The sequence below is a fragment of the Nymphaea colorata genome, chromosome 6 (assembly GCF_008831285.2).
Source record: "Nymphaea colorata isolate Beijing-Zhang1983 chromosome 6, ASM883128v2, whole genome shotgun sequence".
Lineage (NCBI taxonomy): Eukaryota > Viridiplantae > Streptophyta > Magnoliopsida > Nymphaeales > Nymphaeaceae > Nymphaea > Nymphaea colorata.
In genome coordinates this window covers 22,319,109-22,329,503 of record NC_045143.1, presented here as the reverse complement: position 1 = coordinate 22,329,503, position 10,395 = coordinate 22,319,109, and positions in this window count along the sequence as shown.

Genomic DNA, 10,395 nt, shown 5'->3' with positions numbered 1-10,395 from the left:
TTGTTAAAAACCATGAATTTAAGGTCGGATAGTTTGGGGTTGGACCTATTATCCATGCATCTCAAAAACCAGAGATATCATAACACTGCGGATCTAAACACACTGTTAAGAAGTTCTAATTATTTCAAACCCAACTACCTTCCCCATCTCTGCCCCTGCTTGGAAGAAGGCTTCAAGAGATGAAATAGTGGACCTGCAACCATCAGCCACAGGTGTTTGCCCCTGGGTTACTCCATAAATAAAAAAAGGCAGATTCATCAATCAGATACAATTTAAAAAAAAAAAAAAAAAAAAAAAAAAAAAAAAAAAAAACTTTCTGCTTGAAACCAAAGAAAAACATTCAAAAATTTTACATCAACTTGAGTTAATACAGATCGGGATATCTCATTTCCCAGTAAAATCAAACATATATGACAAGAAGAGGGCATACCAAGAGTACACAACCGAGAGGCCCTTACGCAGCAAGACAAAATAAGCCAACCCATATGAAGTTAACTGATCAAGAGGCTATCTGCAGGAGCAGCCAATTTGATAACAATCTTAAGTACAAAAAGTCATTAGCCAGTCTGGACCATTTGAAACCTTAAACAATAAATAAAGACATTGAAACTAGCAGAAGAAAAGGCGGTAGGAAACCACATATCATTTCCACGCCATGTTAAACAAAAGGTCGGAAATGCTCAACTTGACGTGCCATTGTACATTGTTGTAGATGTATAACCATATGAAGATGTAATTCATGTAAAAAGTAGCAAAAGTGTCATGTTTCATAGGTTTGCTTAAATTATTTTGTATAGGAAGACTGCTCAACACATCTCCATGCTACTCAAAGGGTCATGGCCTGACCTAACATTAAGGATGTCAATATATTTGATTTGGATTGAATATCTAACTGAACCAATCCAAAAAAAAAATCAGATATGGTAAAAAGATTTAAATCAGATTAAGAAATCGATATAGTTTAAATTTTGGATTTGGATTTGGATGTGAATAAAAAAATTAGATACAGATCAAAGAGATTGAGAAATTGAATTTCGGATTTGAATTCAGGTATGACTTTTCTTTGTTCCTCTGAATTTGAATCCGAACATGTAAACATCTAAAGAAATGGATATGGTTAAGAGTATATCTGATTTGAATCCATTAACATCCCCATCTAAACACGTGTTGTTACTCTATATTTTTCTTAAGTCAGTGCAGGATGTGGTTAACAATCAATTGTATGAGTGCTTTATGTAATCTATGAAATGGTTAACATGAATTCTTTTGGATGTGGGTGTCTTCTGGTCATATCTCTTGGCACCTAATGAGTGTCATTGCAAATAACAATGCGTAATAAACAAGGGACAAGGAACAGGCTGTTGAACCAATTAGGATGTAACACTCTGGCATTTGATAATAATGGCGCTAGATCTTCTTTCGTGTTGTTTTTGCATGTGAACTGTAAGCACCTTAACTCCTTAAAAGGCAAAAACGATATTTGTGACAATGCTTCTAATTATTTTATCCGTTTCCTTGGCCATTTATAATTTTATCATACCAAGTTCATACCAACTACCAACTGCTGCTTAATTTGGTTTCATCTGAAGGAATATACCATGATTAACTTTTTGTTAGTGTGTTGGCTAGGAGATCTCAATATTAAATGAAGTGTTCTGGAAGATTGATATTTAGGAGACGAATATTCCAGCTTGACAAAAATATAATCATCGCTTAAACAATATACTATCAAGGCAAGTACATTTTAAAGCAACCACCCCTCACATGCTTGAGAGTCAGCTGTAGAGGTGCTTGACTTATATATGAATGGTTGTTGCAATTGCTTGATGAGTTCTTGCAATAATAAACACTACGGATTTATATATGCATATTTTATTCTCAATGGAGTTGGCGCAATTATCAGGACGAGGGTTGGTAGGTGGTCAGTTTCCATTTTACAAACCCTTTGTGCTGCAAAAGGAAACCACTAACTTGAAAGGTGAAGCATGGTGGGGGTGGGGGCGGCACCTCGAGGCACCGAAAACAGGCCCTAAAGGGATAAAGGGTAGAGGCTTTCGCCTTCTTCTCAACTGTGAGAAACCCCGCTCACAATTGTATATATGCATATTTCCTTCTTTCGTTCATGTAACTAATTAAATTATTGTTTACCAGGTGGCTCTAAAGAATGAAACTCATGTATCGTTTTTTTTTTCCACAAAATTGCTATTCAATATATGTCTAGTAAATCGTATCATGGATCATGTTTGGTATGGGCAAGATAATTCTTATTCTCAGAAAATGTGCATTTATGCATCTTTAGCTTAAACTTCAAAACAACTAATGAAGCAATCGTACGTAATCCTGACATACGTGTAGTTGCTTCAGATGTTTAATCTGTATGTCTGATTTGCAATATGTGTCGTGCCATTGGATTTTTGGGTAATTAGTGACCGTCCAAATGTTGTTAGCATCTTTAACTTGTGACACTATTTTTCTGTTATTGAAGATTCATCGTAAGAGTCTTCTTGTTCACAATGCACTATCAATTGTCATAAATTTCTTAATGACAGCTTTACAATATCCCAGCAGAAGCAGAGCTACTTGTAGGGCTTGGGTGTGTGTGCAGTTGCCCACACAGTTCCACAAAATCTGTATATTTACAAATTGGTTTGCTCGTAATATATATATATATATATATATATATATATATATATATATATATATATATATATATATATTAATTCATAAAGTAATTGGTAAACACCAAGCCAATAATAGGAGACAAAAACCAGACGTCTTACTTTTGTGTTAAAAGGTATTGCAAACAAAATGTGAGCATCTTAACATGTCCTTAAACAGAAATTCAATGTAAATCATGGATTCAAGTTATTTTTGTAAAACAATTTGATTTTTCTTCTATCAAAATTTTGATGCTCTAAGATCTGTTCATATTTTGATTATTAAAAAATAAGATTAAACTCAATAAATAACTAACTTGGTGCATACCTGTTATCAAATCACTCTTAAGGTCATGTCAAGAAGGTTAGGTTGCATAGAAAACACTTTAATAACTATTTTCAGTAGGTCTGGTTTTTGTCTCTTACCTAAATGATCTGGTATATTACCAATTTCTCTCCCTCTATTTGTGTGTATATGTTCATGCGCGCGCACACGTGTGTGTGTGTGTATATATATATATATATACATATTAATGCCCTTCAATCATTTACTTATTATATATGATATTCTTTTAGGGCAATCATTTTATTATGTATTAGAAGAATCCAGTTTTTGTTTTTTAATTAGTACCTCTCGGCCAAAAATTTCTAGCTCTACCACTGTTGGTGGTCCTCTGATCGACAGCATGGGCAAGAGATTGGTCTGCGGGCCGCGGCCCCCTCTGTCTTGCTAAACTTCACGGGCTAGGCAGCCTGACTGGGTTCCAGAGAAGCAGCAAGGGGGAGGCAGACCCACGCCTGTGCTCAGAAAACCTCGCTTGGCTTATATACCTGCGTGCTGGGCTTTCGATTCGAAGAAGTGGGGATCCCACCACATGGCTAGCATGTGGACTGACAACTCCTTCCTAGTTCTCCCGAGTTTATAGAACGGTCCATATTGTCTGGCAATGGGGGGCCACGGTCCAGGACATTTGTTCCTTCCCACATGGAGGTCCCCGGGTTTGCAGGTTCCCCAACACTATTCGATTGCAAGGAATCCAATTGCAGGACCCAACCAGCTCACCAAAAGATACGGAAAGTGGGTCAGGTTCACCCGGCGATAGATAATATGGACCACCGGTTTGTGTTTTTCAAAACTTTTAAGCGAGTTTGAAATTTTTGAAAAGTTTAACCTGTAAATTAATTTTATTTATTTTGACATGTAATTGAAATTTTATATTTTTCGAAAAATGAAGGAAGACGTAACCTCGTATCAGCGGCCCTTCGGAGTTCGGAGTTGGTAGGGAAGCTGGTTATGGTTATGCATGTGCACAAAAAAATGATGCATAGGGATGTATAATGATCAAAATGATCCCATTAAAATAAAATTAAAAAAAAATTTAAAAGTAGAAAAAGTTTAAAATGTCCATTTACTTTATAAAAAGTTTCACAAATGCTGACACCTTTTTTTTTAGTGTCAATATAGGGCCCACATGCCCTTTGTTCCTACGTCAAAATTTTGTAAAGAAAAAGTGCATTTTGAAATTCATTTGTTATATATAAAAATTTTGAACAAAAATTTCATTTGTTTTATATAAAAATTTTAAAAAATGATGGTCGATCGATAGTAATGTCATCGGATTGCTAAATATTTGAAACACTTCATTACAGGCACTTTAAAGGCCATCACTAAAAAACATCACAAGTCAGTCTCTGCTACATCATAAAACGTTTCTAGTGTTCTGTGGCTAGAGACTTTAAGCGATGGCATTTAAATGTTTAACCATTTGGCCATTCCATTGAAATCAACAAACTATTTTTTTGGTCGGTCGGTTTTTTTATTTTATGTAGCTAAAAACTGTCTCAAAAAATATGTTTGGGATGGCAGTTACTTGATGGCTTTAGCAATGAAATGTACTTTTTTATGATATTTTTTAGTGACACAGAATAAAAAATAATAATAATCATAGACATTGCCAATTTTCTTTTACATGCCGAGTATCGGTATACATGCATTAAATATTGAGGACGATATACATCGCAGCTGAAGTCCGACTTCCCTTGACATATTAGCATTAAATATTGAGGACGCGGGTGGTGTTGTTTTGTCGATCTGAGAGGAAGAAGTTCCGGTGCAGAAGCACTTGCATGTGGGAAGCCGCTGTCAAGCACATGGACGCGGGAGGAGAGGGGCTTTTGACTTTGTCCTTCGCACCACGTGAGGCGCTCAGTGCCGACCCTGCTGCGTTTCTGACGTCGACGTACTCGGGTCGGAACCTCGAGCCCCAAAAAAGTCTAGAAAAATGGAAAACTTTTTCCCAAGCATTTTGTTATATTCTTCCTTTACCATTTAGCTACGAATTCAATCGATCGTCGCTATCTCTTGAAGAAGGCGTGTCCAATCTATTACCTATGACTAGAACCGAGTCACCGGTGAAATTTGCCTAAGGCGTGGTCAATCTATTACCTATGGTTAGACGTAAAACCGAATCACTGGTGAAATTTACCTAAGGCGTGTCCAATCCATTACATTACCTAAGCTCCACCACTGGTGTATATATAGAATTATTCAGCCTCTAAGACAACAAGGAACATGCAATGAACAACCAATCTTTTTTACTTGCACCCATGAGTGGAGGCAATGGGGGCCATCTGTAAACATGGCACCCTCCCTCTCCCTAATTTTTTAATATGCAAAATTTTATAGCTATATTTAACAATTTTAGTTTAACCTGTATAAAAAAAATTTAAGAAATTATGTTTTGATCCTTATTAAAATTTGAAACTATAATTCTTTCCTTGCAATGAAAATTTTCTACTTTCGCCCCTGTTTGCACCACATTTATATTCACATATAATTGCAATTAGGGGCTGTCTTAAATAAGAAAATGAGCTACTTGTTTTAGCTAGATTACTCATCATTTATGGAACTCAGACAAGAGAAGCAGATAAACTTTACCAGCTGAAGTCAATGGTGGCCAGTTGTTATGAATAGAACATCATGGGCCCTCCCCCACGCCCCACCCCCTAAAAAAAACAAAAAAAATCAAAGTACTAATGGGATAGAACCAGTTTACTAACTAACATATATTTCAACATCAATGTCAGAATCCTTAGATGCAACAAAGGAAAAGGGGGTCAGTGACATTCTACTAAAACGTAATGATCTATAACGTTGCCCTTAGAAGCTGGAAAGGGCAAATTTTACTTTTGAACTGAAAAGAAAGGCATCGTAACCAGTTTCAAATTTTAGGGAATCTTGGAGGGAAATAATGCAAGTAGACACTTATTTGATAGTTAATTACCATCAACGCGCTCAACACATACCTAAACATTAATTATTACCGACGTACACGAGCATTGCTAATAGTTTGTTTTTTTTTGACATCTCAACAAATGTTGGTAAAACTTTTTTCCTACAATGCTCTTTGGATGTCGGCAAAATTTTTTACCAATAATTACCTAGATGTTGGGAAAGCTTTAACCGGCGTCTACTAAATGTAGCTATTGTTTTTATCAATGCAAATTTATGCATAGATGAAAGTGTTTTAATTTTTTTAATCTACAATCGAAAATATGTATGCAAGTTACGTACTTACCACTTTTCACGTATCAAACAAAACAATTAAACGTTAATAAACCACACAAATATATGCATAACTAATGTTCAAACTTATGTTAAAATACAACTGATTCAATATAGTTCGAAGTTATAAAAAACATGAACATAAATTGCTCATCATAATGTCATTGCCGATGTTATAATCGTAAGAAATTTGGCAGTCTCTCTCTCTCTCTCTCTCTCTCTCTCTATATATATATATATATATATATATATATATATATTATTTGTTGGTAGAAATGAGACACTTAGGGACAAAAGCAAGAGTCTTCAATTTTTTGCTAAAAGGTTATTTTGAATAAAATATGAACATCTTGATATATTTATAAAAACTATTTTGATATAAAACATGCTTTTTGAATGAAGTTGTTTTTAAAAAAAAATGATGTCATGGAAGCCATGAAGTTTTGCTTATTTTTACCAAAAAAATTGATCAACTTATTATATATTTTGTATGAACTTATCCTTAAGATTATATTGGTAAAGTTAAATAAAAAAACACTTTAAATATCATATGTGAAGTTCTGGTGTTTTTTTGTTGACCTAATTTCTACCAATCAATATATATATATATATAAGGTAAAACCAAAGCGCGTCGTCCATTACTAGTTGAAAAAACCCTTCATCTTGACCCATCGATCAATGACCTTTTGAAAGGGAACGCTTTCATCAGCTATCAATTGAAATCGCTGTACAAACGATCATGGTATCTGAACATTAATTACGAATTTTAAGCATCATATCTGATAATTGGGGAAGGGCAGAGCAGGTGGTGGTTGGGAGTCGAGGCACCGTCTTTTTCCCAAGCACTGCAGTGCACGTAGTTAGGACGGCAGCCTCGGGAGTCGGACCAGCCATTAAAGGCCGTAGGAATCAGATATGGCCAAACTTAATTCCTCTTAGTAGGCAGCCGGCCTACCCTTTCCAAGGATGGGCCCAGAACTGAGACTGTGAGAACGACGTCTGTTTCTTGAACTCTTTCACAGCGGGCGAGGTCATTTCTCAATACCTGGTATGCCTACTTTTTTGTTTTATCATTTTTATTCCAGGTATTTTTAATATCATGTTTGTTTGTTTGGGCACGAAACTTTCAACGGTCAATAAAATTTGCTTAGGAATAAAGTTAAAGTTCCGTATCTGTATGAAAACTCTCGGCCCTCGGGTGTTTAGTTCTGTGTTTGTTTCATTCATTGTAAAACTTTTCCAAATTTAAACTTTGGTTCCATCAATTCAAATGGGTCTTGGTTGCAGTGGTTGTACTTATACTTAGGAACAGAGTCAAGGAAGGGCCCACATAGGCTCAGTTTCACCTCAAACTGTTTTTTTTTTTAAAAATTACATATGAAATTTAGAAAAACATATAAAAAAAATTTGAAGAATGATATTTTGAATCCAAACAAAATTTAGAAACTTTATATGAAAAAATTTTTGTTTCGCCCTTGGTATCTATACCAAAAATGGTTAATTGATGTTTATTAGTAACTTGTATATCATGAGCTTAATTATGCGCAATAAATGGTAGCAGATGGCGGCTGCAATATCGATGCATGTACCACGTGTAAGCGCCAGAAATCGCTAACTTCAATTGTTTTAATGGCACACAATAGCATTAATATAAAAACAAACATATTTTATGAGGCTGGTGTGGGCCACCATGTGGCTCGCCACTGCTTCTAATTTGTGTATTTTTGTGGAAGAGTTGTTTGTGGATATGTATGCTGATCACAACAGCTCCAGTCACTTGAACATAGTGTTGGTCTTAAGATATTGAACTTGAATAAGGTCAACAGTTCTACAACGTGCATGATTTAGTAAAGCAAAACGTATATATATATATATATATTAGTTTCAGCTTGTTCAAGGGTGGAGAAAAGAATTTTGGCCACTAAGATTAACTTAAGGGGGTGTTTGGCTATAGTTTGTGTTATTGCTCTATTAATTTGTCTTAAATGTTAAGGCTGCTGATTCACATGACACTCGAACCTAATATTATATGAATTTGGAGGTGTTTGGCTATAGCTTTTCTATATTTAATTATCCTATGCCTTGTACAAACCGCAGGAACGGGGACTCTGACAACAGGAGGCACTTGGAGGTTCTCCTCCATTTGGTTTCGACGAAGAATAATTATTTGGAAGGCTACTGCAATAAGAGTCAAACGGGCTCAAAAGAAGAAGCTATCAAGTATTTGACTAAATTAGTGATGGGTTTGTGGACCGCTAGTGAAGCAAAGAAAGGGTATTTCAGTAACAAAGAATCTAAATGATCTAAAATCACTTTCGGCAGCAGGGAGGGAGGGAGGTAGACCCAGAAGCCCACCCTAAAACCTTGCTTTTAATGATCGGATCAAAGGTAAATTTTGGTTCAACTATATGAATCAATCCTAAACGACCTGGGTCTCCGCCCCAATGTCGATTGAAAATTTGGTTCCTATACATTTAGTGTTTCATAGACAGAATTTTTTTTGCTCCACTTCTAATTGGCACAATGCAAACTTGTTATAGAAGGACAATCACCATATAAAATATTTCCAAGGGAGTTGGCACCATAGACGGAGTAAAGGATGATTGGCTGTCAATTTCTGTTTTGAGTTTTTGGAGTATCAATTTCATGTGTTGTTAAACAAATGGAGTACCGATATTCAAGTTGAAGTACAGTAGAGATGTCACCCCTAAAGACCAAAAGCAAACTTAAACTTAAAAAAAGATTGGACAAATGATAAGAGCTTGGTCAAATACTTCAATCACAATAAACTAAACATTCAACCAAGTGTTTGTCTTCTTTAGCAAATAATATATCATTATATAAAACGACCAGTGAAATTGTATTGGATTCTCTTAAATCTGCTTTGGGTTCCAACTCAGGTTCAGACATCATTTTTCTTGAAACGGAATGAGAATTGGACTAGCATATCTGGCGTTTATATGCAGTACGGTGGGGTCAGAAGCGGTTCGGATCATTAATGGATCTTCATTTGGTATCAGTGTCGTTTTTTCCTTTGTTCGCTAGCATGCATCTGTTCACCGAATTCCTACAAACTGAATCTGGAAATTTCAGAAGAATAGATTATACGAGACGTCAAAACAGAGGATTTTCTGCTATTGAGGAGGTAATCTGATCTTGTCATGTCATTTTCTGGGTCCCATTGTTAAAAGTACTTTTTTTTATTCCAACCATAAGTGGGGAGCTTAATTTGGACGCATAGTTACAACTACGGATTTCGTTTAGATAAAAACAGGAAATAAAACAGTAAAATTTTTTTAAAAAGTCTTAAAACTTATGCGAAAATTTAAATGGGAAACTAATAAGGCAATATCAAAAAATAAGTAGATAATCAACAAATAAAAAGTAAAAAAAAATAGAAATAAGCAGTTTAACGTTAGAAAAGTATGAAAAAACACATAAATGAAATGAGAAAAAAAAAAGAAAGAAAAAGCACACACTTTTCTTTGCGTTTTTTGCCATTTTTTCGGCTTAGTTATTTTCCACAATTTTAACATGTTTTTTTTTGAAAAAACCATTTTTGGTGACTATGCTTGGAAGCTTACCAAAAAGGATGCACGGACGGAGGGTTAGGAATGAGAAACTGTTGGATCTACATACCTGTTTATATATCTATGATCGGAGCCGTTTAGCCCGAAGATCTGGGCTTAATTTCTTAGTTTTAGAATCGGCATGCACTTTTTAACCAATTCTGAATACGAGTTTGATTTGCAACTTAGATCCGATAAAGTTACGACCTGGTTACATATTAATACCAGATAGATAGATCGATAGATACAACATTATAAAAGTTGGCAGATTGAATCGATCGGGTGATTCAAAAAAAGATAGTGACTTATTGGATCGCATACAAATTAGTGACAGATTCGTTTTCTAGATTTGAGTTTGGATATATTCCAATTACGTGAAATATAACTAAGTCGAATGTAGTAAAAGAAGGACCCAACCCAAATCCAAAACCTTGACATTCATACTCACAGAAGAAAAATTAGATTCCAGCTCAGATAAAAAATACTGAGCTTTCTTTAATACATTTAGTGTGTTTGCTTTTCAAATTGGAGGTGATAAGCCTAACCACGATGAACTTAGATAAAAATTACCATGAAATTAAGAACTCAGGCAGCCAACATAATG